General features: G+C 40.9%; 1 protein-coding gene across 5 annotated transcripts in view; it reads left to right on the forward strand.

Annotated features, from left to right (window-relative positions):
• Positions 1–26,572, forward strand: part of GHR (growth hormone receptor) — a 421,312-nt gene that overhangs the window by 16,287 nt on the left and 378,453 nt on the right. For 2 of the 5 annotated variants that reach the window (XM_073680288.1, XM_073680286.1), the window contains exons 2-3: positions 19,025–19,149; positions 22,450–22,529. The exons of 1 other annotated variant lie outside the window; for it this stretch is intronic. The gene's annotated coding sequence lies outside the window, so the exon portion shown is untranslated. The remainder of the gene's footprint in view (positions 1–19,024; positions 19,150–22,449; positions 22,530–26,572) is intronic. 2 more of the 5 variants (XM_073680287.1, XM_073680285.1) reach the window with 1 other exon arrangement.

Below are 26,572 nucleotides of genomic sequence, written 5' to 3' on the forward strand. Positions count from 1 at the left end.
TCGGAAAGTGCAGACTTCACTGTCAGCCAAACCTTTATATGCTTCATCCATTTATGTGGCAATCTGTTGTTTTGCCAGAACCAATCCCATCTTTTTTTTTTTTATCAGATCATTCACGCTTACTCCGGGTACTTCGGTTTCCTCCCACACTCCAAACTGAACTTAGATTGTGAGCTCCAATGGGGACAGTGATGATGATGTCTGTAAAGCGCTGTGGAAATTAATGGCGCTATGTGAGTAAAATAAATAAAATCACAGAGGCTTCACTATATAGCTGGCTCTCCTATGGGAATACTGTATTTTTAGGGGCACCATGGCATGCACTGCTATGTGTTTTCTGTGTGCACTGGTACTAATTCATGAGCTTGGGGCATTTGTGACATAACTTTGGGAAGAGAACATGGCAATTTTATGTCACAATCCACATCCCAAGTTATTTGTGTAAATTTGCCAAGTAAAGTGATACCTTGAGGAGCGAGTGCATCTACTTAGGAATTTTTCAAAATACGAGCCGTTGCTCAGTTGATTTATTGTTTTATGATGCAAGCTGAGATCTGAGTTACGAACGAGTGAGCTTGCGAGATCTGAGTTACGAATGAGCGAGCTTACGGCACTGACCACATGGTTATCCTGCCGTGAAAACATCTCTGTCATTGCTGTTGCACTTTTGACCTTTTCTTGTGAATCATTTTCCTGGGGTAGATTCTATTTTTTGCGCTGCATGCATTTGACACGGGCTGTACATAGAATAATGGTTATTTTATGGTTTATGCTTCTGCTATTTTTTCTGTGGCAGTACTGTATGTTATTTCACATGTGCAGCAAGGTACAGTATACTGAACTATTATGTGCACTCTCTGATTCTTTGGAGTGTTGGCTTCAGGGTTCAACACTTGCTATATTTATACATGAAGATGATTAAGGGAAGTTATTTTAAAAAAAAGTACAGTACAATAGTTTATTACACGTGTAATAGTTTTTCTTACTGTACATTACTGTATTTGTTATTAATGAAGTTAATTTTTCTGATTTAAAAACACCTAAGAAAAAAATGGTGTGGTTTTTGGGGGGCTGGAACTGGTTAATAGCATTTCAATTCATTTTAATGGGGAAATTTAATTTGCTATACGAGCAAATTGAGTTAAAAGCTCAGTCACAGAACGAATTAAACTCATAAGTTAAGGTATTAGTGTATGTGAATTACTGTAAATTTGCCACTTAGGTTGATAACTTATGTATTCTGGCAATACTAGTGCCAGCCCTGGTTTCTAAAAAGGGATATTATGTAATAGGAGGGTATGCCCTTTAAACATTTTGGATGTTATGGGCACTCTAGAACACACATTATGGGGGCCCATTGGAGAAAAATCTGTAAGTGCTGGTTATTCAGTCATTGAAAAAGATTTGTATATGTGGAGATATGTTCGGATTGCGTTTTTTTTATGGTTTATTTTTCTATGTTGAGGGTTTGTGAGACCTCATTATTCTAATGTGTGTTGTCTCTTTTCATCAGTTTCTAATTCGGCATTGTCTATAATTTCTGTAGATTCAAGGGTCCATTTACTTCTATGATCGTGCATCTCCAATGTCATGGCCAGCTCGGGCTTCAGGTGTGGTTTACTAATTAGGCCATGTGCACACTTTCAGTATTTGGTTAGTTTTTTACATCAGTATTTGTAAGCCAGAACCAGAAGTGGAACAATCAGAGGAAAAATATAATAGAAACACGTCACCACTTCTGTATTTATCACCCACTCCTGGTTTTGGCTTACAAATACTGATGTAAAATACTGAACAAATACTGAGTGTGTGAACTTAGCCTAAGGATGAACTTAAAAAAAAAATAGTTGTTAAAAAAGAGTGCAGAGAAAGAAGAACCATAGTAGGATTGTGTTTGTTACCCACAATACTTGTAGTGTAGCCATAGGTCACAATTACTGCTCTGCCCCTACTTCTAGTATACCACAGGTCATATAGAAGAAGTGTGATCATAGCACATGCAGAATTTGCACTCCTTCTGTGATCCGGCCCTATGTATGATGAAGAGGCAGACATTTACAGCTCAGAACTCTTGTGAAAAAACATAGCTATCTAATGGTTATTCCTATGGATGATTTAAATCTATTCTCAGGACCCGGTACCGTAGCCATGCCAGTGATCTGTAGCTGTAGAACGAGAGCCCTGCGAACCACCTCTTACCTGCCACCACCCGTGGCTCTTCTTTTGACTTTTGACCATCTGGCCTGGTGAAATTTTACATGTGCGTCGCTCCGGAGCAATGACATTACACCAAGCTGGCTAATCAAAAGAGGAGCAAGGGATGCCATCAGGTAAGAGGCAGTTCGCAGAGCTCCCATCTGGCGGCCACAGGTTACTTATGTGGCAGGGTGACTGGGTTCTGAAAATCGATTGACATCATCTGCAGAACGTATTAACTTTTAATGATTAGATCACCTATTCTTGTAGATCAGTGGGTTCAGACTATTGTACCCTTCACGGATTCCAGAAAGAACACAGCAAAAAAAGGGCAGCAGTGTTTACCTGCCCAGATCTCAGAACTAATGCACTACCCGGGTGCAGCAGACCCAAATAAAGATGGCAGAAACAGCAACGTAAGGTATTTACAAAAATCCTTAGGGGCCCCAGGGGGATACATTGGGTGGGTAATATAAAGTACTGGACAACTTCTTTAAAGTCCACATTTAAGGGATCGATGGGGGCTCCAGCAGTTGGACTCCCATAGATCGACAACTTGTCAACTTTTCATTGGATTGGTTTTTAATGATAGAAATAATCCTTTAACTGTACAGCAATAATTGTAAGCCATAAAAAACATTAGCTCAGTTCCTTAGAGGCAATCTATTAGACAAAACAAATATGGCACTGGGCACAATTGCCTACTGCGCCTCTGTGCAACGTACCCCTGGTATGAAGTCATAATGGGTTATGATAAGTAATTGGTTGTTAGTTGGTGTCCAAATATTGATTATTTTTCGTGGTTTATGATAGCTTTGAACAGAAAATATTGTATGGTCAGCTACCTGTTCATCTTGAGAGCTGCAGTTCAGTACCTAAAAAGACTTACCGTATATACTCGAGTATAAGCCAACCCGAATATAAGCTGAGGCGCCTAATTTTACCACAAAAAAGTGGGAAAGCTTATTGACTCAAGTATAAGCCGCGGGTGGGAAATGCAGCATCTACTGGTAAGTTTCCCCATACTGGTAAGCATTGCCCCCTCATCCCCAATCCTGGTATGCATGGCCCCCTCATCCCTAATCCTGGTATGCATGGCCTCCTCATCCCCAATCCTGGTATGCATAGCAACCCTCATCCTAAATCCTGGTATGCATGGCCCCCTCATCCCCAATCCTGGTATGCATGGCCCCCTCATCCCCAATCCTGGTATGCATGGCCCCCTCATCCCCAATCCTGGTATGCATAGAAACCCTCACCCTCAATCCTGGTATGCATGGCCCCCCTATCCTGGTATGCATGGCCACCTCATCCCCAATCCTGGTATGCATGGCCCCCTCATCCCCAATCCTGGTATGCATGGCCCCCTCATCCCCAATCCTGGTATGCATGGCCCCCTCATCCCCAATCCTGGTATGCATGACCCCCTCATCCCCAATCCTGGTCTGCATGGCCCCCTCATCCCCAATCCTGGTATGCATGGCCCCCTCATCCCCAATCCTGGTATGCATAGCAACCCTCATTCTCAATCCTGGTATGCATGGCCCCCCTATCCTGGTATGCATGGCCCCATCATTCCCAATCTTGGTATTCATGGCCCCATCATTCCCAATCCTGGTATGCATGGCCCCGTGATTCCCAGTCCTGGTATGCATGGCCCCATCATTCCCAATCCTGGTATGCATGGCCCCGTGATTCCCAGTCCTGGTATGCATGGCCCCATCATTCCCAATCCTGGTATGCATGGCCCCATCATCCCCAATCCTGTTATGCATGGCCCCTTCATCCACAATCCTGGTATGCATGGCCCCTTCATCCACAATCCTGGTATGCATGGCCCCAACATCCCCAATCCTGGTATGAATGGCCCCTTAATCCCCAGATTGATTCATTGTTGTAATGAGTAAAGATGTTGTCTTAAACGCGTCTGCGATTCGTAGGTGTTGGATTGAATTCGAATGGATCTTCAAGAAACTAGAATTTTTTTAAGGATTTTTTTTTTGCTGGATTCACATTTTTCAACCCTGTTGCACTTGCAACAATCTGCTTTCGACATCATCAAAGTGTGGTTGAGGATAAATAAAAATATAACTTATGGGTGGCTACACTAAAGTTTTACTTCTATCATTCATCTCTTACATTGGAGGTGTAAAAGTTAAATTTTAGATTACAAATGCTGTAATGAAACTTTTTTTAAGGACAAGCCAAAGGTTGGTGTCTGTCTTACAAAGCCAATTACTGCTTTGCAAAACTGCACCAGTTGTACCACAAATTGAGGCGATGTATGATGCTGTTTTTTGACTGCTCGGATTCTTGAGATGAGGAGCTTGCAGCTATAAGAGGTAATATCTACAAAATGTCACATTGCTTTGAGGAAAGATGAAAATGCTTAAACTAAGCAATTACAGTTTGTGCCCTATTTTTTACCATCAGTGCCGCTTCTAAGTAAGAGAGGCCACTTTATAATTTGGATCCGTAATTGATTCACCCAGTGCCTTTCTTTAAAAATGGTTTGGTACTGTCGACTCTGTTCTCTGAATCCACATGTTAGACTTGTGATTCAATGTCAGATCCATGACATATGTGGCGGTCTTTCCCACTTGAATCTAAATAGACATTCTATCAAACACATAACAAAGCACAAGTGAAATGTCCATTTCCGGGGAAAAGACACCATGAAAATCCAACATCTGAAAAATACATCAGATATTTTCAAAATCATTTTTTTTTAATTAATTCAATTCCCATTAATTGAAAATGTGCTTTAGAAGTATGCACATATTCCTTGAGGCCACAAAAGTGAAAAAGAAATATTACAACCAAACGAAAGGATCCAATTCATCATACTTTATTAAAAAAAAAAATTTCAGTACAGCACCTGCTGATCGGTTGCAGCCTGCACAATTCTGTCCAAGCAAAAGTACAATGTTTCTTCCCCTCGGGTGTAAATGTGAAGACTGCAGTCAATCAGGAGATGCCGATCATGTGGCAGCTGTGGTCACATGAAATAGTTAATGTCAAGAGACTGACAAGGAACTCAAGGCTGTAAGAGGAGGAACAACCCTGGTCTGGAGTAGACACATAGATTTTTTTTATAATTTACGCAGTTGCCCTGTCCGTAAAAAAAAAAAAAGAAAAAAAAAAGTAAGGCGCTCATTATTTTATTGAAGCTAAAGAAACTTCTACAGATTATTTTGATTCATTATTTTGAATCATTCTCATAATTTTACAGTTTACAGTGAATGCAGAATAATCAGAATTATTGGCTGGAGACATGGATCACTGATGATCATAATGATTTTTTATGGTTTTCGAATGTGTCCGTAAAACATATTGTCTGTCTGTGATTTTTTTTTGATAAGCTGCCCAGCAAAAATAAGAAGTCAAGTTGGCAACCCTGGCAGTACCTTCGTGCCATTATTTCGAATTAAGGGTTGTCCAACAGTGGACAATTCCTTATAAGTGATCTTACTAGGATCAGGGATATCACATTTAATATCAAAGTGTAAAGGACTGGAAACATACTGAAAAACATAATTATTTTAGGCATCGGTTGCCCAGGTTGTGATATTTTTATTTTTTTTCAAATAAGTAAAAAAGAAAACTCAATCAGTATTCATGAAATTCGCTTTTTCTGGTCCATTAGCAAATATTGATACAATTCATTCTTCAGTAATAGTTCAATGTTTTTATTGAGTTAAAAGGGTTTTCCCCATGAACTGTTTGTGCATTTTCATTCTTGCCCCGGATCCAGCGCTGTGTCTCCACCGCTGCTCCAGTGATTGTCTATAGGCTGCAGTGGTGACGTCACATCTACAGTGCTGCGGCCTATCACTGAGCTCAGCAGCTCTACCAATACAGAGGGCACAAGCTGCTGAGCTCAGTGATGGGCCGCAGCGCTGTAGATGTGACATCCCCACTTTAGCCTATACATATTCACTAGAGTAGGGCGCGGAGACACAGCGCTGGACCCGGAAATGGTGAGCATTGGCTGCTCTTTACTATTTTTAATCTTGGCAAGCAGAAATTTGCACTAAAAGTAGAAATAAACCATTATATGGCACAGTCTGTAACATTACTGCCTGTACTTTGTGATCTAATGCGATCTCGATAGAGGTTTTTTCTATATAAATCCATTTTATGTTGACCCTTATTTTGTAGTGATATGTTTGTATCAAGCAATACATTTTCATAGACTTTTTCCTTCTGTGACTCTAGTATTTGTCTTCTTTACCATAAATTATCTAAAGCATATATCCACCAGGCGTCTACTGGGAGAAATTTATTTTGAGTCCTTCATGGAGTATTTTATAAGTCATATGATGTTTAAGCAGCTTTCTAAGTGCACAACTCTTTTAAACCCAATGAGATTTATATCTACATTTATTTTTATTTTTTTACAGGCGGTACTTGATTGATGATTAAGGCTCTGTACCCATAAGGCTCCATTCACCCATCGTTTGCCATAGGTGTGTTCTCTTGGCAACACAGGCTAAGCTATTCTATTAAAAAAAAAACATCATAAAAAAATGTCTAGTGTGGTATATTTTTAATTTAGAGCGGCAGCTTGTAGGCAACCTTTGCCACTATATACGTACATAGGGCTGTATATTGTAGCCTTCTATTGGCTGTATACATCAGGAAACCTTCTTAATGCATACCTCCAATGAGAAGAGAGATTTACAGGCAAGTGTACGCTATCTTCACTCATAGCATAAAATTCTCTCTCAATGTTTGCTCACAAATCTACATCAAAATTGGCTTTTGTTGCATGTTCCAATACACGTCGTGATTGTTCTATCGCTTCACGTTCTCTAATGACTATATGAAACCATGGTCTCAGATACAGTGACCTAAGAGACTGCACTTATCAGAAAATTAGATTATATTACTTTTCCATAAATCACTAGGAGGCTGCTGCACTCTGGCTGTTACAGAAGAGATAAAAGGAAAAACATGAAATATCGGTACTGAAATAGATTGCATTATAATCCTGAATACGAGCAATGTAGACAGTGAATTATCATTAAGAGAAGTCATTTAGCATTTCATCCAGACTGTTTATGTTATATAGTAAATAAATATATTTATTGCCTGGATCCTAATACGGTATATTTTTTACAGAATGCAAAAAAAGCAATTTCTGCAAATATATACCACATTGTAATGAATCTTATTAGGCTCTGATGTCTTTTTTTCGTTGTTTTGTTTTTTTAAATCGTTATCTTGAATATGTTCAGAACTTTCCTCAGGTCCCAATAAATAAATAAAACTATAAAGAGAAGAGAAGGTGGAGGGGGATGGAGCTGCATGTTCTCAGTCTTGTACAGAAAATACTGTTCGTTTTCAGGACTCTAGTCCAGTTATAAAAAAGGCTTGCCTATCTTAAATGGGTTGTCCACTACTTGGACAACCCCTTCTCAATCACTATTTCTCCGCAAAATAAAATAATAACACTTATACTCGCCTCCGCCACCACTCCAGCAGTGTCGGCACTGGCTTTCCAGTTATGTCATGCGATCCCTGTGGCCAATCAGCGAACACTTCACTGACTCCTCATTCGGACGTAACTGACACCAGAGGAAGTCAGAGCTGCAGGTGCTTTCACTTCCTCCGGATGCTTAATTAGTCTGAAGGAGGGGTCAGTGAAGTGATCACTGATTGGCCACAGGGATCGCATGACACCATCTCTCTCAAGGACGAGGACAAAACCCTGACGCATGCCACTGTTAGTGGGGAACTTTTGGCGATTCTTATTTATTTGTATAGAAATTCTGACCACCTCTGTAATGAGAAGGATACAATGGGAGCCAGTTCTGGAGATAGTTGTGGGTCCTGCATTTTCTATATGTTTATGGCATAACCCAAGGATTCTCCACAAATGTACAAGAAGAGAATACTTCTTTTACTTTGCGCGATTTCTCAATCTTGTCAGAAGGGTTAAATCTTGGCAATTAAATTACAACCAACTTGACTCATACACAGGTCCATTACACAAGAGTCTTTATTGTGTTTATGTTCTCTTGATGCTTTTGTCCTGACTGGAAATTCTCCTTTTGAAGTTAGTGGATTTATATTAATCCTAAATTACCCTTATAATTATTCTGTATCTCATATCTGATGCTTACATCTTTGTAAAACCCATTTGCAATAAGTCTGAGGCTATGTGCACACAGAAGTTTTTTGAGGTGGTCAAAAACAACACGTTTTCTAGAGAAAAACACGTCAGGAAACGCTCAATCTTTGGGAAGTTTTTGGAGGAAATTTTTGTTTCCTGATGCAGTTTGGAAGACTGTTTTCAAGTGTTTTGGAAAAGTTTTTTTCCCAAAGCTTTTTTTTTCTTTAAAACAAAAGTTAGAGACTGGGAGGCGCTAATGGGTAAAACCTGGTGATTCAGTGGGGCAGGTAGGGGTTTGAAGTGTCTGCTTACCTTACCCTGCACAACCTCGGGAGAAGCCAGGGAGTCCAGATGAACCGGAAGCCGCCGGGAACACTGGAGCCGAACGGTCACGTGTCCAAGTGTGACATAAACACAGGTCCTCAATTCAACTAACTGGAGCTCCGATCTCTTGGCTGCTCCTGCCGCAGGCCCTCAAAGAGGGATAATGGCAAGGAAAATAGGAAAAGTGCGGTCTATGGAGCGCCGGGTGATCAGAGTGGAGGAATTTAGGATTTTTTTTCACCAGGCGTTTTTCAAACCCTGAAGCAGAAAATAAAGGCAAAGCACTGAACCTACGAATATCAAAGGGGTTTTACGATATAAATAAATAGGAAGGGCTTTTCAAACGTGTTTTAGGTGAAGTTTTTTTTAATAATTTTTTTGGATGGACGAGCTTTCAAAAACTCTTCAAAAAACATAGATACAAGCAATAGAACTGGATAAGTTCTTTGGGATTGTTTGTAACTCAAATTTGTATGTAAGTTGAAACAGGACGGGAACAATAAAAAATACAAAAACCTAACACTCACCTCATTGCAGACCCCTCTGGCAGCCCCTCTGTTCGCTCTCTGGTCTCTTTCTATAGTTGCGCGCCCCATCTCAAGTTGAATATAGACCAGCACTTCCGTCCGTGTCATAAAGTTGTGGTGAACGTCGTGACTTCATGATGTATTAACCTTTGCCATACGCAGTCACTTCCAAGGCCTTGATGCAGCCGAAATTCCGGGCCTATAGTGAAGAGGCTGGAGAGCCGGCGCACAGTGGTGGAAAGAAGAGGAACAGACAGCTGGGCGGCCGGAGAGATGAACTATGAGGTATTCATTTTGGTGTTTTTTATTTTTATATCTTGCGTTTGCAACTATTTGTCGTGCGTCAATTGGATGTTGGTAAGTCGTGGATGCTTGTTCATTGTGAATTTCTATTTTGAGGAAGAAAATGATGAACAAATAATGGCTCTGGGGAATGAGGTACTTTGTGCTTTACGTCTCCCAAACTTCTGATGGCAAATTTCTAAATGTTTGTACATTTTGTTTCTTCTTAAAGTGAAGGCATCATCTTTTCTAAGAAGTCCATTGCCATCGGGCACACGTGAATACTGCTGAAAGTAGCAGCAGAGTATTGGTGTATCTGACAGAATCACTGCCGCTTCTGAAGGAAGGGGTTTCAAATAACATAAATCTGCACATAGAAGATGGAGCTTTACTTTATTACTGACTGACATAGTATAATGTATAAGTCAAATCTCAACACATCCATTCATCTTAGAATTACAGGTCCCAACATGATGTAGTCTTATAACGCCAAAAGAAGTGGTGGGTGTCTTAGCCTTCAACGTAACGCAAAAGATTAAAACTGTCACATAAAATAAGCGTCAGCAATATCTCACACCTCGCCGAGGAAAATGTGACATCATTGCCAAGAAATGTAAATCATGCCCCCCTCCCCTTAACTATATACGTCAACCACCCTGGAATGTATGGACTGATTACTTTAGTCTAAACGAGCTTTTACTGGTACATCCAAGTCAGGGTGCACGTGTGTGGAGCGGGCTCAGGAACTGAACCCGCTCCATACTGGGCTGGTGCTAGCAAGCTTTCATTGCTGCTGGTTTACTATTTGGATGCCACTGTCACTCACTGACATCAACATTTAATTGGTTTGGTTGGAAGTGAGTTCATGCCATGACAACCAAGGACCTTCTGGAGTCCACCGTCCCTGCCATGTGGTTGGGCTTCATAGGAGAACGTCAATTTCACTACATACTGCAACGCTAAATTATTGCAGTGTATTGTAAAAGCGATTAAACAATCAACTCAAAGGTTAAAAAAAAATAGAGTGAAAATTAATGTTTCAAGAAAAAGTTACAAAGTAAAAATATATAAAGTTTTTATTTTTACAAATTTCAGATTTTTTTTAAGCTGCTTAAAGTTTGGTATGACCATAATCCCACTTACCTGGAGAATCATGTTGCCAGATGATTATTACTGCACAATGAATGCCGTAAAAAAGAAACTCAAAAATCTATGGTGGAATTGAGGGGTTTTAAGACAGCATTTCAAACCACTTGACATTTTTTCCTAGCACATTACATAGTAAAATGAATGGTGTCATTGAAAACTACAACTGGTCCCACCAAAAGCAAGCCCTCATACGGCTGTCAACGGAACAATTAAACTATTATGGCTCTTGAAAGGAGGAAAAAATGAAAACACGAAAATGAAAAATGGCACGGTCCTGAAGGGGTTAAGAATAAGCGTGACATTCTTAAAACCAAAGAAAACTTAAAAGGGTTGTCCATTCCGAGGACAACCCCTTCTCATTCCTCATCTTTGGCCCCATTAAAATAAAACCACCTATACTCACCTCTGGTGCCGGCGCATTTCCAGCGGTGTCAGCACTCACAATCCTGGGGCTCATGTGAGGTTATATCACTTGTGCCCTGCTCCTAATCAGTGCTCTTGATTTTGATTTGTCTGAAGGTGGGGACAGTGACACCAGTGCTGATTGGTCGATCTCACGTGAGCCGCGGGAACACTAGTGCCGAAACCGCTGTAACGGCGCTGGCATCGGAGGTGAGTATAAGTGTTATTATTTTAATGGGGCCAAACACCACCACCAACAGTAGTGGACAACTCCTTTATTCCTGAATTTGAATACATACATATGATTGTATTTATTTACTTTACTCATTCATGTAGTGCCATTAATTCCACAACACTTTACAGACATCATCATCTCTGTCCCCATTGGGGCTCAAAATCTAAATTCCTGATCAGTTTGTCTTTGGAGTGTGGGAGGAAACCCAGACAAACACGGGGAGAACATTCACACTCCTTGCAGATATTGTCCTTGATGGGATTTTAACCCAGGACCCAAGCACTTCAAAGCTACACTACTTAACCACTGAGCCACTGTAGTGCCTTGAATGGCCCATTGTAAAATTTAAAATAGTTATAGGGTTAGAATAGTCACACTCAAGCTCCGTTGAGACTCTTATCTGTGGCAGCCCCAAACACAGCTGGTAACAGAACCTAATTGGAATTACTCTTTGAGAGGAGGCAAAATATTCAATGTTAAGTTAAGCGTGTGATACAAAGCCAGGTTTCCACGAATTTACAGGATACGTGATTAAGTAAGTTATCTTGTAAGCATAAAAAATGTATTCCACCAAATCAAGTATAGTTGTGTAAATAAACACAAATTGTGTTTTCACTGGAGGCAGCAATTTCATGAATGGCCTCTATTGTGAGGAGTGAAACTTTCAGACAGTATGGTTAACATCACTTAGATAGACATATTTCACTTCAATTCTTACGCATTAGATTTTTCTCTATCAATTGCGCGTGACGGCAGAAAAAAATGAAGTCTGTAAACATCTGTTTTAAAATGAGCTACATTTTTTTTTAAAAAAAAAAGCATCTGGATATAAACGTTAGATTTTTATCTTTAAAAGTTTATATCTCTAATAAAAACTAAAGCCACTTTACCAATAATTGTGATTGGAAAGCAAGCCCTGTTTAGTTTGTCTGCTGTCATACTCCCTCCAATTTGTCTCTTATTTGGTGCTACTTTTCATTTAGTTAGTAAGGAGCAGATGAACAGCCATATGACTGTAGAATTAGACTACACTGGCTTTGTTTGTAGTCTGTTACCATGGAGACACATAGGTTTGTGAATCTTTCCTTTTTGTAATTATGAATTGAACCAAATATGCTTTGTTTGTAGTCTGTACCTTCATTGGAGCTGTATTAGTTAACTCTTGACTGTTTGCAACTTGTTTTATTTTTTATGTATTTATTAAAGGGGTGGAGTACATGGGAGGTCATAGTTTGAAGTTAAACAGTAATGATGCTAATAAAAATTGCACTTGCCTATCCACTCTTGATATTAACAAAAGATAGTTTAAAAAGTGTTTCTACTGTGACAGAGTCACTGGTATGATATATGAAGGGAGGTATGCATCACTCAGGTTGCTAGCCTGTGTGAACTGAAACCAATAAACTTTCTGCCAGCATGTTATATGCTGGGGGTTAACTCTTTTAAAGGGTGTGGTTTTAGGGCAATGACATAGAGATGGAAGGGAACTCAAGATGAGTTGTAGTTTTGAATGACACCATTCATTTTATCATGTGATGTATTGGAAAGCGGGAAAAAATTCCAAGTACGACGAAATAGCGAAAAAAGAGCAATTCTGCAATTGTTATTTTATTTCCCATATTCACTATATTGTAAAACTGACCAGGCAATATAATTGTCCAGGTCAGTACGATTCCGCAGATACCAAACATGCATAGTATGGTAAAGCGACTTGCTCGGCTCTCACAGAGGCAGACACAGGATACACGTCTCGGGTTAATTTCCTGCTGGTTCATTATATGGCATAAACTCCAGCAGCGTTCCACAAAAATATATAGGTCCTCTCCTGGATAGTGGAAAAACAAAAGATAAAGTCAAGCAGAGTCTATTAGCGGGCAAGACTTCGCAAGCTCCGGGTAGCACAGTGAAGTCCCACCAAACACCAGTCCTTCAGTGTTGCTCTCTGGCTTCACCACACACAGCCTGGAGACTTCACTCTCCAGACCACACCAGAGAAAAAAAAATAGTGACTGATCATTTAACCTTGCTCAGCCACACCCTGAGGGGAGGTATGGTGAATGACTTCCCAACCATCTCTATGCCATTCACACAAAACCACTCCCTTCACAATGGTGATTACACCACACCATATAACATGCTGGGTGAAAGTTGTAGGTTCAGTTCACACAGGCTAGCAGCCATAGTGACACATACCTCCCCTCGCATATAACACCAGTGACTCTTTCACAATAGTTAATTTTTTTATTTAAGTGATGAAGAAAAATCGGAAATTTGCAAAAAAAACATTCACTTGTCGCCATTTTCCAAAACCTGTAACTTTTAACATTTTTGGTTTAAGGGGCTGTGTGATGGCTTATTTTTTGCACCCTGAACTGACATTTTTATTGATACCATTTTGAGGTTGATACAATGTTTTGATCACCATTTATTGCATATTAATGCAGTGCTGCGACGCCCCTCAAAAAATAATTTCGCGTTGGACTCATTACGCTGTTCACCAATTTGGTTACTTTATTTTATATCTTGATAGATCGGTATGAACGCAATACCAAATGCGAGTCATTTTTTTTATCTCTTGAACTTTTTATATATTTTTTAATTTTTATATTTGTAAAAAAAAATTTTTTGCTTTCTACTGTATTTGTTGAACTTGCAATCGTTCTGTTGCTTGTACTATACACAGCAATGCCACAGTTTTTCTATTCATAGCAAAAATCAAGGTCTACTATGAACCTCAGTTACAGGCTGGCTTTCATAGGAGTACTGTCATGACAGGCACGGGGGTCTTCAGCAGACGCTAGGCTGTCGTGTCAACCCATCGGTGTCTCAGGATCGCGTCAGGCAGATGATGACTGAATAACAAAGGCATCATCTGCCGGGAATGGTGCAGGCTTAGCTTACGAGCCTGTATCAAAGTCAGGGAGCTGGCATATGACATACCAGTACATCGTCATATGTCGGTAAGGTAGTAAAGAGGACTTATCAGCTTCTATGTGACTTTTAGTAAATATTTGTATTATCCACAAAATTACAATTTTGGAGCATTATTTAGTTAGAGCTGTACATTATTACTCTGTCACACATGTCAAACTCCAGCCCATGGGCCAAATCTGGCCTGCAGGGTGGTTATATTTGGCCCCCAACACCAGAACCATTATTCTGTATGGAGAACTATGTGAGGCCCGTTATTCTGTATGGAGAACTATGTGGGGCCCGTTATTCTGTATGGAGGACTATGTGGGGCCCGTTATTCTGTATGGAGGACTGTGTGGGGCCCATTATTCTGTATGGAGGACTGTGTGGGGCACATTATTCTGTATGGAGGACTATGTGGGGCACATTATTCTGTATGGAGGACTATGTGGGGCATATTATTCTGTATGGAGGACTATGTGGGGCCCATTATTCTGTATGGAGGACTATGTGGGGCCCATTATTCTGTATGGAGGACTATGTGGGGCCCATTATTCTGTATAGAGGATTATGTGGGGCCCATTATTCTGTATGGAGGACTATGTGGGACTCATTATACTGTATACTGGTTGGCCCGCGACTTTGTCCAAGTTTTTCATTTTGGCCTTCTGTGTGTTTAAGTCTGACATCCCTGCTCTGTGTCATTCCTCTATCATTACAGAAAGAAATTATGAATTAACTGAGAGCTGGCTGTCAACAATTGTGGGTGTGTCCTTTCAGTGTGACACTGTCCAATCAGTGCTAGTCTTATAAGACTGTGCATGGACACACTCTTTAAAAAGGGGAATGGTAACGCCCAGTTTACTTACTTATACATTTCTAGGTGTTATAACAGAGGAATGGCACAACAAGGAGTTTTGAGAAAAGGTTCACCAGAATTTTAATTTTATGAGAAATACAAGTATTTACTAAAACAGTCATGTCAAAAGAGCTGATAAGTTCCCTTTAAGGAGAGATTTTGCCACTGTATTTTGAGATAAACTTTGGCCTCGATTCATCAAGACCGCAATTTACACAGAGTCAGACGTTTCTGGTTCATTAAGAGGCACATGCCTCTTAATGAATTAGGAGCGCCTGACAAGCGGCATGCGTCTCTGTGTGTCTCACCACAATTCTTACTCCAGTTAGGGACTGGAATGAGATTTCTGGCGTTAAGAACTCCACAGCTTGTCATGAATTAAATGACCTGTGGCGTCACGCCCCAGTCCCTGCCCAACGTCGCTCACTTTGGCGATCCTGGGAGAAACAGGTGTAAAAATGCCCACATTTTCGTGACTTTTCAAAGCTTTTTCCACCGGTTTTCTGACTTAAAAGCTTTAATTAATTGGGGCCCTGGTTGTTACCAAAGTGCTATCTGACTTCCCTTTGAAAAGCCTTTGGTTGTATGTCCATAGCAACCAGATGATTATTCTAACCAGTAAGATTATTTTTTTATGCTTGATTTTATAGCACCTATATTTGTTGTTCACTGAACAATTTTAATTTCCTTTGTACTTTTTGTAATGGAAAACAATTAACCACTGAATATTACGCGTCATCTCAAATACCGTGACCCCATGGATCTCAATTTGCTAAGTAGAATAAGTAGCCCTCAATGTAGATAAATATGGCATCTGGCACCAGTTATCACGATCAAAAACATTAGTAAGAAACAGAAGCAAATCATGCCGCAGACTATAGGCCTGTTGCTATACATACACTTCAGGTATCATTTACGTCTATAGGCTTTATTTCCCTGCATTGCTGCTTGTATACACATTGCAGTGATACGCCATAGACTTTTCAGTGTATTCGCGCAGTCACCTGTCAGCATTGCGTGTCATTTTTGGCCGTCGTACGGGAATTCTAACATGATCAGAGCTTTGTGATTAAGCTGAAATAGCTCACCCATTAGGGTAATTAGCTCTATACAGCAGGCTTTGTTCCCGTTTATACTATATGCCAGGGGTGGACAATTCATTTTCCAAAGGAGCCACATGAGAGACCGTGACTGTTATAAAGGTTGAACCAACAGGCCAAACGTAATTCTGCTAATTAATATTATTGTAAATTCATTTTTATAACTTAATATTAAGCACAATTAAGTATGGTGACTCGCTGCTTCTACTAGTACAAGTTATGATAGGGCTTCTTGTAACATGTATTCAGTAGCAGCTAATTAACACCATATAATTTATTGCTTTTTCCAAATTTATAAGAAACAGTAAATCTTACTGCTCCTGTTATTCAGCCCCTGTACCTTTTATCAACAGTTCTACATCCACCCACGCAATATGATGTCTGCGATCCCCCCCCCCCACACACAGTATGATGCCCCCATTCACCCACAACTCCCCACACAGTGATCCCACAATTCCACCACACACAATATAATGGACCCCACAGCTCCCCCATACTGTATTATGGTATGATGGACCTCACAGCCTCCCACACAGTATAATGTCCCCAAAGCACTTCACACACAGTATGATGCCCCCTGCATTCCATATACAGTATTATAACTCCACAATCCCCCCAAACGATGTTATCCCCACAGCACCTCACATAGTTTGATGTCCCTAATGCCCCCTACACTGTATGATCTCCCCACAGTTTACCCCCAAGTCCTGACTGACAAAGAAAATAAAATAAAGCTACTCACTGAACCCAGTCTCCCTTATGCATTGGTCTGGTCTGGATTGAGACTGCACCGCAGGCGCAATCTTGTGATGCCATTACGCTTGCTGCGCTAAGACAAAGACAGACAGGCTGAATGAGGGATTTTTTTTAACTTTTATCACTGTTGCAAGATGGCACTGCAGATCGGACATCCAACCGCCGCTCCATTCATTCTCTGTGGGGCTGCTCGAAAATGCCAAGTTCAACACTTCTCAGCCCCATAGGGAATGAATGATGTAACAGTCAAGAATGCAGATCCAATGCACCAAAAGTTTTATCTCGATTGCATATTGTACATTCAAGGGTGGTTTATGGGGAGCAGTTCATTGTAAAGGTTGGGTAGTGTTGAGCGAATTTGTTCGGCATTTCAAATTCGTGTTTGGGGTTCCGGCTTGTTCTCGTCAAAAAATCGGCTCCGCCCACGAACATCCCTGATTTGCCACGCTGTCATGCAGAAAACATCTGCGTGACAGCGTGGCAAATCAGGGATGTTTGTGGGCGGAGCTGATTTTTTGGGCTCAAACAAGCCGGAACCTCGAACACGAATTTGAAATGCCGAACAAATTCGCTCAACACTACGGTAGTGACACCAGTGTTTTTCCGACTAGTAACAGTTAATTGTGCACATGCTTTCCCTATCTTGTAGCCTCAAGGTATATGTATTCAGGAGAAATGAGAAAGTTAATTATAAAAAGAGCAATTATTTTCATCTAGAGTTTGGGCAGCAATTAAAAGTGTTATCTACGACTTAGATATTGATAGACTCTTAGAATAGGTTACACTACAGTGAGATGCCTACTGGGTACACAGATGACAAGTTCTTTTTTGTATTGTTTAGGCTATCAGAGGGGGAAAGTCAGACAATTTTCCGTTTCATTTGAAAAAATTTACTTATTTAGAAATTGATGGCATTAAGACATGTAAAAAAAAAAGTTGGGACAGAGGTAACAAAAGGCTGGAAAAGTGGTAGTAATGAAAAACAGCTAGAAGTCAATTTTCATCTAAGTCATATGACTGTGCACAAAAAAAGCATGTTAGAGAGGCAGTGTCTCTCTGAAGCAAAGATGGTCAGAGGTTCACCAAGCTGTGGACAACTGTGAGAGGAGGTTTAGGCTCTTATGGAGTCAGCTGAACGTTGGTACAAAGGGATTGGTAGGATAGTGGCGCTAGAGTGGCTGTTAAGTCCAATAGTGCAGTGTATGGCACTTCAGTAAGGGAGTGGGGCGCAGCACCGAACAAGGTCCATGATATGGCAATTTGAACCACGGGAGATAAAAACAAAAGGTTATGTTGGTGTGCTGCCACTGGAATTATTGACAATACAGTACTAAAAATTAAATGCCTTTTTATTTGGGATTTTCTCAATTACTAAATAAAAAGGTATTTAATTTTTATTACTGTATCCTCACTAATTCTAGTGTCAGCGCACCAACATAACCTTTCATTGTTTTAGCATGAGTGTTGGTGACTTTTATGCCGTTTGCTAATCAGTACTCGACGACCTCACCCTGTAGCTTTACATGGTCTTTACTCCAAAGCTGAATTTCTGTGGTACCTTTCACTTTACAGTAATACCACTCACAATTGATTGTGGAATATTTAGGAAGGAAGACATAGCCCAAACTGACCTCTTATTGTAGCACCATACTTAAGCCATTCTTTAAAAAATATTGGTAAAATCAGATGGCATGGCAAGGGGTCGGATTATATTCACTGGGGGAAATTGGCTAGAATGACAAACCTGAATTCCATGATGATTCTATGATAAGAAGAGAGTTGTCCAAAATTCTTTTTTCCATATAGTGTCTATTAAAAAGCTTTAAAACTTTTCATTATGCAAAATATATACTTGCTGAAATTGGAATAACTTCTTTAAACAGCTTAAGTAAAGCCTGAGAAAAGCAAAGATGCCTTTTGATATTTTTCATTTGCCACAAGATCTGCCACTTATCTGCATCTATTTTTGCATGTGTTGTACATGCTGCGGATTTTAATTATTGCATTGCAGAAAGATAACTCTGGGATGAAAATTTGCAGCATGATCTGAATTCTTTGTAGATGTATTCTATTTGTTAATGTGGGTTTGAAAATTGCATTAAATAGTCCCATTATAATGTGTTATTGAAGAAGCCCTAGCATGATTTTTTTTTTCTTTTAAAGCACCACTCCAGTCCCCTGACCCTAGTCTTATACCAGCCTTCCCACATCGTCAGCTCTTCCCAGTGCCGCTCCGTTCCTGCACTGCCATCTTGTGACCGCAACTTCTGACTGACTGGAAATCAGAGGTAACGGTCATACGTTCTCATTGTAAGTCTACGAGATCCTCGTTCTGAAGAAAAACAGCATATAAAGTGGACCTAAAACATAACTTTTACTGTTCAAAAGATTAAAATTGTCAATCTTCAATGTGATGTATATTGACTAACATAACATGTATTAAAACACACATATAGATATTAGATCTGCACGTGTCCCTGCATGGGATGAAGACTGACAGTGGTCAGAGGATGGGGCAGTGACATCAAATAATGTCAGCACGCTTGATAACGTCCTTCAGGCCCAAAAATCAATGCATATCATACATTATAGCGAGGTAAAGAAAAGGAATGGTCTCACCAATTTGGTGGTTCAAAGAGTACCTCTAATATAGTCCCTTCCAAAACAGTCCTGGTAGTTGGCTATCCCTGTCAGTCCCTATTAAGTGGAGCTGACCCTGAGAACCCAAGACTCCCACCCTTACAAGGGCAGTCCACAGCTGGCCCTGGCATAGCTAGACAACCCTGGAATGACCCTGTGTGCTTCCGGCACGTTTTTTCAATACATTTGAATCATCAGGTGAATGCCACTGCCCATGCTGCATCCTAAGTGAAGGGTGCGAAGCCCTGTGTTCCTGTTTTGAGACGTATGTGGCATTCCCCTGATGATTCAAATGTACTTAATCCCACTTAATAGGGACTGGCAGGGATAGCCAACTACCAGGACTCTTTTGGAAGGGACTATATTGGATGTACACGAAATTGGTGAGACAATTCCTTTTCTTTGCCTCGCTATAATGTATGATATGCACTGATTTTTGGGCCTGAAGGCCGTACAGTATCAAGCGTGCTTTTTATATGAGCCAGGACATTATTTGATGTCACTGCCCCATCCTCTGACCATTGTCAGTCTTGATCCCATGCAGGGACACATGCAGATCTAATATCTATATGTGTGTTATAATACATGTTATGTTACGTTTGTCAATATATGTCATATTGAGGCTTGCCAATTTTAATCTTTTGAATAGTAAAAGTTAAGTTTTAGGTCCACTTTATATGTTGTTTTTATTATTGACTTGTGGATTTGGCAAGGTGGGGATTGCAATTTTTTCCCCTCTTTCTTTTTTGTCTGCTTTAGAGATCCTCGTTCTAGCCTAATTCTAGCCCTTATAGACTTACATTGAGTTGTGACTTCCAAACCGCCCAGAAAACACTGGAGCGATCCAGGAAGTCACAACCTGCTGGAGACCAATCGGAGCGGCGCTTATAACTGATGAAAACGGCATCTGATAAGTATAATACTAGGGGCAGGGAACCTACATTAGTAGCACCACTCCAGTGCTGCAATAAAAAAGTACGCTGGAGTGGTGCTTTAATAAGTCTATGTATATATTTATGTAGTGTAGTGTTATAATATACTCACCTATCGCCGTCTCATCTAGGATCAAGCACCGTTCTGCTCCTCTTCTCAGTGACGTCACAGCTCTTCCCATTCTTCAGATCACTCAATTCTCTGCATGAGCCAAAAATCTCTTTTATAATGGAAGTCTATGGAGCCTCCTTCTGAGCTTTGTTATGACGCTGCATAGATTTACATTGTAAAAGCCACTTCCAGGTCACGCAGAGCACAGCATGGCCAAGAAAGTCTGCCGAGCAGTCATGTCACTCATAAGAGGAGTGGAACATCGCCGGATCCTGTGGAAGGCGGCGGTGAGTTTATTAATGCACTCACACTACACTGCATGCATATATACTCAGATATACTTTAAAAAAAATCTTCATGGGAGGGTTTCTATAATCACTTGAGATTTTCAATACACAATCTCCTAAAAAAAAAATATAATAATAAAGGCGTACCTGCGCATGGGTATGATTTGTCAGCAGCAAATCTTCTGCAGAATTTTGACACAAAAGCACATTAAATCTGTGGCTAAGGCTGCGTTCACACATTGCGTATTTCCCTGCGTTTTTTTACGCTGCATATTTTTAAAAAAAGCACCTCCATTCACACACTGCGTAAAAAAGCGCAGCAAAAAACGCAGTGTGAAAATGAAGGGTGACATGTGTAATGTCCCACTTCATTTCAGTGTGACATGTGTACTGTCTGTGTCTGAGTGTCGTGTGTGTCTATGTGTCGTGTGTGTGTCCCTAGCAGTGTATGTACAGACTATGGATACTCGCCTACCCGATGGATGAGAGACGCGTCTGCTCCGTCCCGCGCTTGCAGCATCTGCCGTGAAGCGATCAGCAGACTGTCAGCTTACCGGCTTGTAATCAGCTGACCGGCCGGTTACAAGCCGGTTAGCTAACAGCTGATCGGCTCACCGGCAGATGCTGGAAGCGCGGGATTGGAGCGGACCGGACCGGACGCCTCTCCCCTGACATCGGGTAGGTGAGTATCCATCCTGCGCCTCCGTAAAAAAGCGATGGAATTACGCAGTGTGTGAACACCGCTGCGTAATTCCATCGCTTATAATGGGCACAATAGAGAGAAAGCGCAGGACGCAGCTGCTTAAAGAATTGACATGCCAATTCTTTACGCAGCTGCGCTTTTCCGCTGCGTAAAATTACACAGTGTCTGAACGGCAAAGTGAATTTCCCATTCACTTTGCTGACAGACACAAAGCACATTGCGTATTTTCAAAAAGCGCGCGAAAATATGCAATGTGTGAACGCAGCCTAAAACTGCAAAACATGGCTGCAAACCCACAACATAATCCAAAATGCAAAGGGTCAAATCCGCAATGATTTCTGCACAAAAAATTGACACACTGCAGTTTTCAACATTTGCATTGCATGTCAGATTCTGCGCAGAAAATATCAGTAGCGTAAAATATCAGTAATGTGTAGATGCGATTACTAAAATCTCATTTACTTACAGCAGCTTATAGTTTAATGGATTTTTTTTGCATGCAAATATGGAAAATCCTCATCAAATACCATGTTTATTTGCCATTATTAAGCACTAGAATGGCTAATGCTTTATTGCTGCAGTTAATGGTTAGCAGTAGGCGAGTATAAGACTGGCGGTTATGTAATTTGTAACATTTCCCATCATTTTGCTGCATTATTTCTTCCAGACTACTTGGTGTTACATTTCTGTAGCCGCTCGGCTTCAGTCTGGACAGCTTTATCTTTAGGCTGTGTGAGTTACATATGAATAATGTAAAACATTCGAATTCTAAATGTAGTCACTATAAACTATTATGTCTGTGCATGGCTGGAAAAATCTGTTGCCATGTAAGAAGTCCATTCACAAATCTCTCATTGCAGACTTAGCAGCCATTTGAAGCATGTGAACTAAGTCCAGTTATTCCTGTTTTACAGAAAACACACTGGTGTGAAGTTGTCTTTAGCACTCACGTAAATGACAACGGCGAGAGCCTACGACAGGACTTCTGGCCACGGTAAGTCCTTCGGTTGTACCTTTGCAAAACACTAAGATTTATGGCATATTTTCTGAATTAATATCGATACAATTCGGTCTCCCATCCTTCTTGTTCTTTGCTCTGTGCAAGTGACGCCTTTGTTTGGGGCTGTTTTGTGAGACATCATCTGGCCTGTCCATAAATATTTGCTCTTTGTCAGGTCCCTGTAGCAGTGCCAAAAAATGTTCTCAAGGTTCTTGGTATTTGCAGAGGTTTTTGGGGGTTTTTTAATGATTTTTTTAGTATGTTCTTGTTCTTTTCTCTGACTTTGAGTATCACCCACTTTGACCTCTCCAATTCCACCTGCTACAACATCATTCGGCTGCTTTGGTAATATCAAACGGATGTAAATGGCATTCGTTTTTGTGGAAGTTATGAGGCATATTGGCCTATCATACTACAACAGGATCCTTTGTTGATCCCATAATCTAGCAAAGGACAACCAAGGTGACTTTGACTTTCAAGGTGACTTTGACATTAATCATTTAGATCTAGGGTCTATGTGTCATGACATTATACAATGCAATTATTAAAAGTGAACTTCTATGTTCTTTATAAATTTGAGTGTTGACCTTTAGAATTATCTTCCCTGGTAGCTTGAAGGCTATGTGTACCTTTGCACAGAATTTGCTTCCTAAATGCAAAGTTAAGCAACTATCTAAATAGTCTTCATTAAAAATGTTCTACCATTTTCATCTGCAAAACTTCTGGAAGTTGGGATGAAGGTATCGATTCTCAATAAATAGGATTTGTTACAAAGTTCCCGAAAAATTCAGAAACACCAGTATCCAAATTTTTCAGGATTCAATTTCCATGAATCCAGCAAAATGGGGGCCAGCAGGCTGCTATTTTGCTGGATTCTTTGTAGCGTTGGGAAGGGGTTACTTGAGAAGCAACGTCAGACCTAGTTGCTGAGGTTTAGTTGGGGCTGAAGTGCACAAAAAGGGAATACCACAAGAGGAATAAGAGAGGGTGAGAGTGTTGGTAGTGCTCACCTGGGTTGGTTGTGTATAGACACAACACCTATAAAAGCCTTAGAATCCGTGGCTGCGGCCCTGTGGCTGGAGGAAAAATTCTTTGAGATAGGAATATCACGGTACCTGTGCTGCACTTGTGGGAATGAAGAATCCTCGATGGTATAAAATGAAGGTTTTTATTAAACCAATGCGTTTTGTTGCTGGACTGGCGCCTTTTTCAAAGTAAAAAAAATGTCAGACCCAGCGCCGGAAGAACGAAGAGACCAAAGACCAACCACAGAACTAAAGGTAGCACAAGACTAGGCGGGAAGCTGCAGAGGTAAAATAGGTGAGGGATAGGTCTAAGGCTATGTGCGCATGTTTAGGATTTGAAGCAGAAATTTCCTGAGCGTTTCTGCATCGCTTTGGCAGGAAAAACACTGTGGAAAAACCGCGCTGTTTTGCTGCGTTTTTGCCACATTTTTGATGCGTTTTTTTAATGTGTTTTTTGAAGCATTTTGTACATCAATGAATGCTTTTTGGAGCTAAATAAAGTTATTTGGTGGGACATTGCTTAAACCCTTGGATTACTGTCAGAACTGAGGTGAGTATATTGGTTAATTTAAATTATTAAATAATGTGTCTGTTGTATTTCAAATAAAGTGTTTGTTCTGTGTCTGTGTGTTGATTGAACTCTTTACTTTACTTTGATTAGGTTTGGTGATGAATGGGTCTGACTGACACCTTGTCATCACCAAACAAAAGAGCTTGGTGTCAGCTAATCCGATTCACCCAATGCCATTAGCATTTCCATACATATAACTTCTGGGGCACCTGTGAGCTGCTATTTTCAGCCTAGGAAGGTGCCATTAGGCAAACATGGTCCCTGGCCATTATTAACAACTCACAGCTGTTTCATTAGCTGCTACGTCCCCACGGACAGCAACAAGCAGCACTTTGGACGCAGCGTCCAAAACGCGGTGTTCTAATGCCGCACTTTTGTTGTCAGTACATGTGAATCCACCGCATATAATGACACTTAAATTGGTCAAAATCTGCAGCGGACAGTAGCGTGTCTGCTACAGAAATTGACATGCTGCGGGTGAGTTTGGGTATGTGGCCACGGTCAGGAGCTGCTGCAGGTTTGAAGCTACGTGTTTATACAGCATCAAACACGCAGCGTCCAGATGTTACAGCATAGTGGATGGGATCTCTAGAAATCCCATGTCCACTATGCGTGCATCAGAGGCTGCGGATCACCCGTGGACACTGACATGTGGCGCGTCTTTCAGGACCGCAGCATGTCAAATTCTCTTGCAGAGTTTCTAGTCTCCGCAACAGAAATTTGACCACTAGAATGTATTGAATGCGGTAAATACGCATGGTTCAGTGAACACGTGGATTTACCGGTGTTCAATAGAATGCAACGTTTTGCACGCAGCAAAAATTATGCGTCCAAAGCGCTGCTATGTCCGGATCATGGGCACAGAGCCTAAAATTTAAAAAAAAAATGGCATGGGCTCCCGCGTCATTTTTATAACCAGCAGAGAGAAAGTGGACCACTGGGGACTGATATTAGTAGCTGGGGACGGGGCCATTAGCCAACAATGTTCCCTGGCTATTAATATTAGCCCACAGCTGTTTGTTTAGCCTTTACTGGCTAGATTACAGGGAGACCCCAGAAAAAAATTGACGTGGGGTAAAATCTAACCAGAAAAGGCTAAACAGACAGCTGCGGGCTGATAATAATAGCCAGGGAAGGGGCCATGAATACTAGCCCCCTCTGCGGCTATTAATATCACCCCTTAGCAGTTCCAGAAATGGCACATCAATAAGATGCGCCAAATCTGGCGCTTAGCCTCCGCTCTTCCCACTGCCCTGTAACGGTGGCGAGTGGGGTAATGGGGTTGGGGTTCACGTCAGCCTTGCATTGGCGGCTGATGTGAAGCCCAGGTTAGTAATGGAAGACGTCTATAAGAAGCCCCCATTACTAACCGCGTAGTAAAGTTTTCGCCACCTTTTCAATAAATACACGGCCAGAATAAAGTATTTTAATTAAATAAAAAACACACGGTTTTAAAAAAAATTCTTTTGCACTGTCAGTCCCCGAAGCCTTTGATCTTCTGAAAAAAAAACCTAAAATAACCAACAACCATATCCTTCACCTGTTCACCGTCACGACACAGTCCATGATTTCCGCCAACGATTGTCCCTTGGTGATCCGGGTCACTTCTACAGCAGTGACATCAGCAGTCACTGATGTCAGTGCTGTAGAAGACGGCAATGTACAGTACAGACCAAAAGTTTGGACACACCTTCTCATTTAAAGATTTTTCTGCATTTTCATGACTTTGAAAATTGTACATTCACACTGAAGGCATCAAAACTATGAATTAACACATGTGGAATTATATACTTAACAAAAAAGTGTGAAACAACTGAAAATATGTCTTATATTCTAGGTTCTTCAAAGTAGCCACCTTTTGCTTTGATGACTGCTTTGCACACTCTTGGCATTCTCTTGATGAGCTTCAAGAGGTAGTCACCGGAAATGGTTTTCACTTCACAGGTGTGCCCTGTCAGGTTTAATAAGTGGGATTTCTTGCCTTATAAATGGGGTTGGGACCATCAGTTGTGTTGTGCAGAAGTCATGTGGACACACAGAGTTCTAGCAGCAGACACATCTCTACAACAACTGTTAAGAGGAGACTTTGTGCAGCAGGCCTTCATGGTAAAATAGCTGCTAGGAAACCATTGCTAAGGACAGGCAACAAGCAGAAGAGACTTGTTTGGGCTAAAGAACACAAGGAATGGACATTAGACCAGTGGAAATCTGTGCTTTGGTCTTATGAGTCCAAATTTGAGATCTTTGGTTCCAACCACCGTGTCTTTGTACGACGCAGAAAAGGTGAACGGATGGACTCTACATGCCTGGTTCCTACCGTGAAGCATGGAGGAGGAGGTGTGATGGTGTGAGGGTGCTTTGCTGGTGACACTGTTGGGGATTTATTCAAAATTGAAGGCATACTGAACCAGCATGGCTACCACAGCATCTTGCAGTGGCAT

This window comes from Phyllobates terribilis, unplaced genomic scaffold (assembly GCF_046119375.1).
Source record: "Phyllobates terribilis strain yellow unplaced genomic scaffold, ASM4611937v1 Scaffold_1__5_contigs__length_1240528914, whole genome shotgun sequence".
In the NCBI taxonomy this organism is placed as follows: Eukaryota; Metazoa; Chordata; class Amphibia; order Anura; family Dendrobatidae; genus Phyllobates; species Phyllobates terribilis.